The sequence below is a fragment of the Fundulus heteroclitus genome, chromosome 12, assembly GCF_011125445.2.
Source record: "Fundulus heteroclitus isolate FHET01 chromosome 12, MU-UCD_Fhet_4.1, whole genome shotgun sequence".
NCBI lineage: Eukaryota > Metazoa > Chordata > Actinopteri > Cyprinodontiformes > Fundulidae > Fundulus > Fundulus heteroclitus.
In genome coordinates this window covers 14,168,831-14,175,347 of record NC_046372.1, presented here as the reverse complement: position 1 = coordinate 14,175,347, position 6,517 = coordinate 14,168,831, and positions in this window count along the sequence as shown.

Below are 6,517 nucleotides of genomic sequence, written 5' to 3'. Positions count from 1 at the left end.
ATCATGAAAGTATCTAAAGATTCTATAGTCTCATGAGAAAACAAAGATGATCTTTGAAGTCCCCTGTAGTTTGCTTACTGGCATGGATGTGGATTTGAAGACATGTTTGTACCTCTGCTGTTATCAGGACAAAGCAGGCATAACTTTTTTGTGTGCCCCAGTTCATGCAGCACAATCCAGTCTGATTTACTTCATAAGACAAAAACCCCAGTTCCACTGACTCAGCCATGCACCGCTCGGCGCCACCCGCTTGCTAGTGTTTCAGGAGCAGGTTTGTTCAGGACCAGCCCGGGTTTCTCCAGCCCTGCTTTGGAGCAAAGTCAAAGCAAGTGGACTCGAGCGGAGTTTTGACTGAACATACTGCTTTTCAGTGATTGGCCGAGTGGAGAGATTAAAAAGGTTTTTCTCAGAGGAAGTCCAGAAAAACGGTGTTGGTCAAACCAAAATTAAATCTTACTATTTACAAACCATGAACCACGCACGAAGAAAAGAAAAAGGGAAAAGAAAAAGGACACTTCAGCTTTCTATATGCAGACACGCAGTATCAGATCCACAAAACTTTCATCTCTCAAATGTCCATCCCCCTAATGCGGTAGAAGGCACCGGCTATCTACCTTTCAGACAGAGAGTGCATTATTTTATTGTTACTTTAAGCTGATGTGTGATCCAGATCTTTATCATGATGGATTACTTTAGCCTTAAAAAAAGGGAGCAGAACTGATCAGGCCAAATCGAGTAGGGATGGTGGAAATGCGGCTAATCAGACCACAGTTAGTTGGACTTAAGAGTCGATTTTCATCACAGGCGAATATACTCTCTCCATCCATTTTCATTCTGTACACCTCAGACAGACAAAATAAATCAGTCTTTTGTCATCAGCAGATGTACTTGGATGACTCTGCGTTTGTCCAGTCCATTAGAGATCGACAAGAGTGGAGCAAAGTGTGAAAACACTCAATAGGAATGCAAATAAAACAAAGGGGTCTATTGGGGGCTTTTAAGAGAAGCAGAAACATGTCAAACAGTACCAACACCTACTTAAAAAAACAAACAAGCTGATAAAGAAGGCTGTTTATGTAATGGGAACCACTCTGGAGCCTCTAGAGATGACGAAACTTCATAAAATGAAAAACACAACCCCTAGCATCCTTTCCCAGGGATCACAGTCAGAGGCTTCTTCAGATGCACGGAAAAGCAGACCTCTTCAGGAGATTTTCAGTTCATAGCCCTTCCCATCTAACAAAGACCCTTTGTGGAATCAGATAAGAAAAATTACATCAAATCCAATTTTCCTTTGGGATTAATTAAATATTTATGGTAAGTTTATTTATATAGCGCTTTTCAGTAACAAGACGATTCAAAGTGCTGTACCTGAACAGAAAAAACATTACAGACACAGGAAAAACAAAGCTAAATAAATGCTTGACTTGGATTCTTTCATACATTAACAGGCATACAGAATGTAACAACTAATACCGGTGAACCCCATATTCAGCCAGACACAGAGCTACGTTTATTTTTTAAAAGCTTTACTGTGAGGGATGAGTTGTAGCGGGTAAGGCAGACAAGCAGAACCAGATTTGAACAGATGAGTTATGGTTGAAGCTGCAGGTAGGCAGGGATGGAACCAGAAGATACAGGAAGTGACAGACCAAAACAGGCCACGTGGACCGGGGAACCACCAGAACGGGCAGGGCAAGCGGCTGGAACTCACAGGGAAAAAGGCAGAACTGCAGCAGGCAGACAAAGGCAGGATTTATCTGAAGACTCCAGCTGGCGGAGCACACAGGATCTGGTAGAGGCAGGGGGGCACATCACACTGGACGAGACAAAAAAAGATATGTTCTGGCAGGGACGAGTTGGCTGAGGCAGGTATATTACAGGTGAACAGAGTTCTCTAATTAGTGCAGCGGGTGGATCTAATTAACAGTAAGGCGTTTGGCTGGATGAAGACTGAGCTGATTGGATAGTGGCTGAGATGTGAAGGTTGATCCAAGAAAAGTCCAGAATAAACTAACAAAAACCTAAATCATGACACAGAAAGACTTGATTGTTTCTATTAATAATGAAAAATAAGCAAATATTATAAAAAATATTCTTGAGGATTTCTAATCTTAAATAGTCCAACTTTTCCAAAGCTATAAATATAATAATTTATTTTGTTTCATTGTTTCACCGGAACGAGTTTCATCACTAAACATTCAAAGAATTTTTTGTTTTTCTCATACATTCCTCAAAACTACAGCTTAAGGTCTCTGATCTGATCTTGCTAAACCGCAGCAAAAATGGCAGAATTGTTTTTATTCAGGATAAAGTTTGACTGGAACAAGCTTATGGCCTTATTTATCTATTTATTTATTGGACTCTTCACTGTTGGAGTAGAGTGCAGCTCAAGGCTCTTGGACTGCTGAGAATTTACATACAGGAAATCACAGACCGAGGCTGCCACCTGGTGGATAAGAAAATACACTACATCTAATTGTTTTGGAAATATCCTTCCATACATTGTTTTCACAGGGTCTCTGATGCCTGCATCCAGCAATCATTGAGGAAGAGGTGGGGTGCACCATGGACTGATCATCATCCCATCACAGAGCAACACAGAACAGACAACCATGCACACACTCATTCCTAAATTAAATTTAAACAGATCAGATAACAGAACAGGCTTCAGTTTTGGGTCTTTTTGGTCTGTTGGATGAGAACCTAGAGAAAGCCCGTGCATGTACAGGGAGAACATGCAAACTCTCTGCAGAAATACCCCAATGCTGGAGTATGAACCCAGGATCTTCTTAATTCCTGCACCTGATTTGTGATGATCTGATAACATACATTTTTCTGTCACAACAACTAAAATTTAGAAGAATTTGCATTTTTATTTGGTAAGGTTTGGACTGAAAGGTTTGGATATTGTAACTGATTTTGTAAGGAAAAAAATAATATCCTTTAAAGTGATTAAGATGCTGCTGTTTTTTTTCTTGGTATTAAAGTCATGTTTTGTTTTATCCATATAGTTTTTTTTATTGTAGCACAATCATCTTAATCTGTGGCTTTAGTCAGAATGTAATGATATTACAATTGATTGAAAGAGAAACTGGACATTTCTGAACGTTGAATGAACATTAAATTGTTTGGGGGGGGGAAAAAAAAAAAAATATATATATATATATATATATATATATATATTTTTTTTTTTTTTTTTTTTTTTTTTTTTTCAGTAATCTTTTATTTGGTACGGCAGCTGTTTTAGGCAGGTTTACATCATCCTTCCTTCACAGTTGCATTAAATCTATGATCTCCCTTTCAGACTCACCACACTGAAACTTCAAACATTTCACACATCTATTTCACATCATGTTTTAGCGACTCTCAGTCCACACACAAAAAGGCCATTTTCTTGTTCGGAAAATGGGAACTAAAGTGGGATTTAAGTGGGAATCGGAGTTATCCTAAAAGCTTGGGGAAAAAAACTCATCTCTTCTGACCTGAGTGCTTTATTTGAGCTGAAGTACATTCAGCAGAGTGCAGAATGAAGAGCATTCAAACCAAGAGCTTTTAGTTTATTTGGCTTTAAGAGGCCTCTCTCCTCCAACACTCCCACCTATTCCACTGGCATGCATAGAAATATCTGTGACCTCCACTCAAATGGCTGCTCCTGTTTTCTTAGGGAATATCCAATCCTCCACTCTGTGAGCGAACTTAAACCCTCTCACTCATCCAGCTCTCTGTACTTTTTTATGACCTCTGAACTCTTCACAGAAGTGACCGTGAAGTGACTGAATGGATGTAGCCGTACAAAAAGCTGCTATTTAGAAATAAATGGGTATATTAAATACTTTAATACCTCAGAGGTGCGAGAAATCGACTGAAAGCACACATGGACAGCACAGAAATGAAATTACACTTTTGGTCATAAAATGTACATAAACTGTTTGGTGAAACGTGTCACATCCCAATGCAGGGGTCTTGGTGTTCAGAATCAGAATGTCAGAATCAGCTTTAATTCCCAGGTTTGCATATATACATGTCTCTACAGCAAGAAGTGTTTCACTTTGACTGTAAAGCATGGGGAAAAATTTATTTGTGGCAATTGGCTTTTATAAATAGCGCTCTGTAGCGCCGACCTGAAGGTAAAAGTGTAAACAGTTTGTGTCCAGGATGTGTGGGGTCTGCAAAAATTTAGCTGCCATCTTCCTGACACCAGTACAAGTCCTAGATGGAGGTAAGTTCATCCCTAATCCTTCTCCTCCAAAGCACAATTGTTTGTTGTGGTTTAGAGCTGTCCTGTTTTGTGGACAAATCAATGTACACACGAGTTGAATAATGGTAGGGTAGGAGATGACCAATAGTGTCTGTGGACGGTTGTACTTGGTGATGGAAGCGGTCTCTGACTGGGCCTTCTTCCAAACAGTGTCTATTCCTGAGGACCATCTCAGATCCCAAGAAAGGGTGATTCCTGGGAACCTGAAGTGATCCACAATACAAACAGTATTGTTTAGGATGGGGAGGCGAGGAACCATGTGGGTTGCTCTCTTGTAGTCCATCGTCATCTCCAGTCTTGAATGTATTAAGGTCCAGGTGGTTTTGACTACATCAGTGGACCAGCCAGTGTCCTGGATCAGACCTGTTACAGTTTTGTTGTGGGTTAACTTCAGGAAACTCACGGATGAGAGCAGGGGGGGGGGGGGGGGGGGGGACAGAACACACCATTGGCTCACCAGCAGCTGCCATGGGTGTTGCACCATCATCAGACACCTTTGGATGTGCCAAAACTTTCTCCGGCCGTACAGAAACAAAACGGAAGTTATTATCTTTGGACCTAATGAGGAACGAACTAGAGACAATATGCAGCTTCAGTTATTATAACTACAAATTAGTGATCAGGCCTGAAATCTGGGTGTAGTGAAGGACTCAGACCTGAACCTTCAAGGACACATAAAGACTGTTACAAAGTCAGCCTTCTTCTAGCTACAGAACATTTCCAGGACTGATGTCCCAACGAGATCCAGAGAAACTCATCCATGCATTTATCTTGAGTTTTATTGATTACTGCAACAGTGTTTTCACATGTCTGCCCAAAAAAAATAAATCAGACAACTGCAGCTGAATGCTGCTGCTTGTGTTCCCACTAAAACCAGGAGGATAGAGCTCGTCACCCCAGTTCTAAAGTCCTTACACTGGTTATCTTTAGCTCAGAGAATAGAGTTTAAAATACTTCTGTTGGTTTATAAATCACTGAACAGCTTAGCACCAAAATACATTAAAGACCTGTTGTTGCTGTATCAACCTTCACCACTCAGATCTTCTAGTTCATGTCTACTCTGCAGTACCAGAACCAGAACCAGAACCAAACATGGAGAAGTAGCATTTAGCACCTATGCTCCACAAATCTGGAACAAACTTCCAGAAAACTGCAAATCAGCCGAAACACAGAGTTCCTTTAAATCAAGACTGAAAACCCACCTGTAGCTTTTGACCCATGATAACAGGAGCATCAATGAACATATTTGATGTGTATTGATGTTTTCACTTGATAAAATTGTATGTATGTTACTGGTCGCACAGCCAGTAACCGTTTCGATGTGTTTATGATGTTTTTATGCTTTCATGATGTAAAGCACTTTGAAACACCTTGCTGCTGAAATGTGCCATACTAATAAACTTGACTTCACTCATGAAGTGGAGCCTCTGGAGTGAATTCTTGACCGTCACTGTTGTGTAGATTTTCCAGGATGGTCATTGCCGATGTTGTCTCAGAGATACTTGAATCTCTGCTCTGCCGCCTCTCCTAGCAGTGCACAAGGCAATGGACTGGAGGCTTTAGTCTCCTGAAGTCCTTCGTCTGGGTCTCATTGAGGATCAGGTTTTTGTCACAGTTCCAGTTCTCCAGGATCATGATGTCTTCCCTGTAGACAGCCTCATTGTTGAATGGGATTCTGTCTATCAAAACGGTGTTATCTGAAAGCTTGATTACGTTGGTTGTGTGAACAAGTCTGCAGTCTGAAATAGAGGTAGAATAGAAGGGGGCCCAGCACACAGTCCTATGGTGCACCAATGTTGAGGGTGATTGTAGAAGAATTACCCGGCAGGATTTGAAGGGGGAAAAAAGCATTTTAAAGCATCCTACCAAATTCTTTAAAAATCATTAAAATACAATTTTAAAAAATCTGCTTTAAATACAGGTATTTAAAAAGTACACTCAGGAAAAATGCCTATTAGTTCTGTCATTTGAGTTGGTGACAGGACAAAAGCACAAAAGGCAAAATAATTAATATGATCATTGAGCATCAGTCACCACCGTAGCAGACAAACAACGTTCACAGATCTTCAACATAGTTAAATCATTTGAGTTACATTTGACTAGGAAGTAGTTCAGCCTTATTGGTTTGGGTCTCCAGTGTGTGATGGATGTCTTTTTGCTACTGCTTCCCTCTGGTGTCGACTAGAATGATGACGATGGGAACGGTTACACTGAATGTGCATGCATGGTGTGGTTAACTGGTAGGATTGGTCTTAA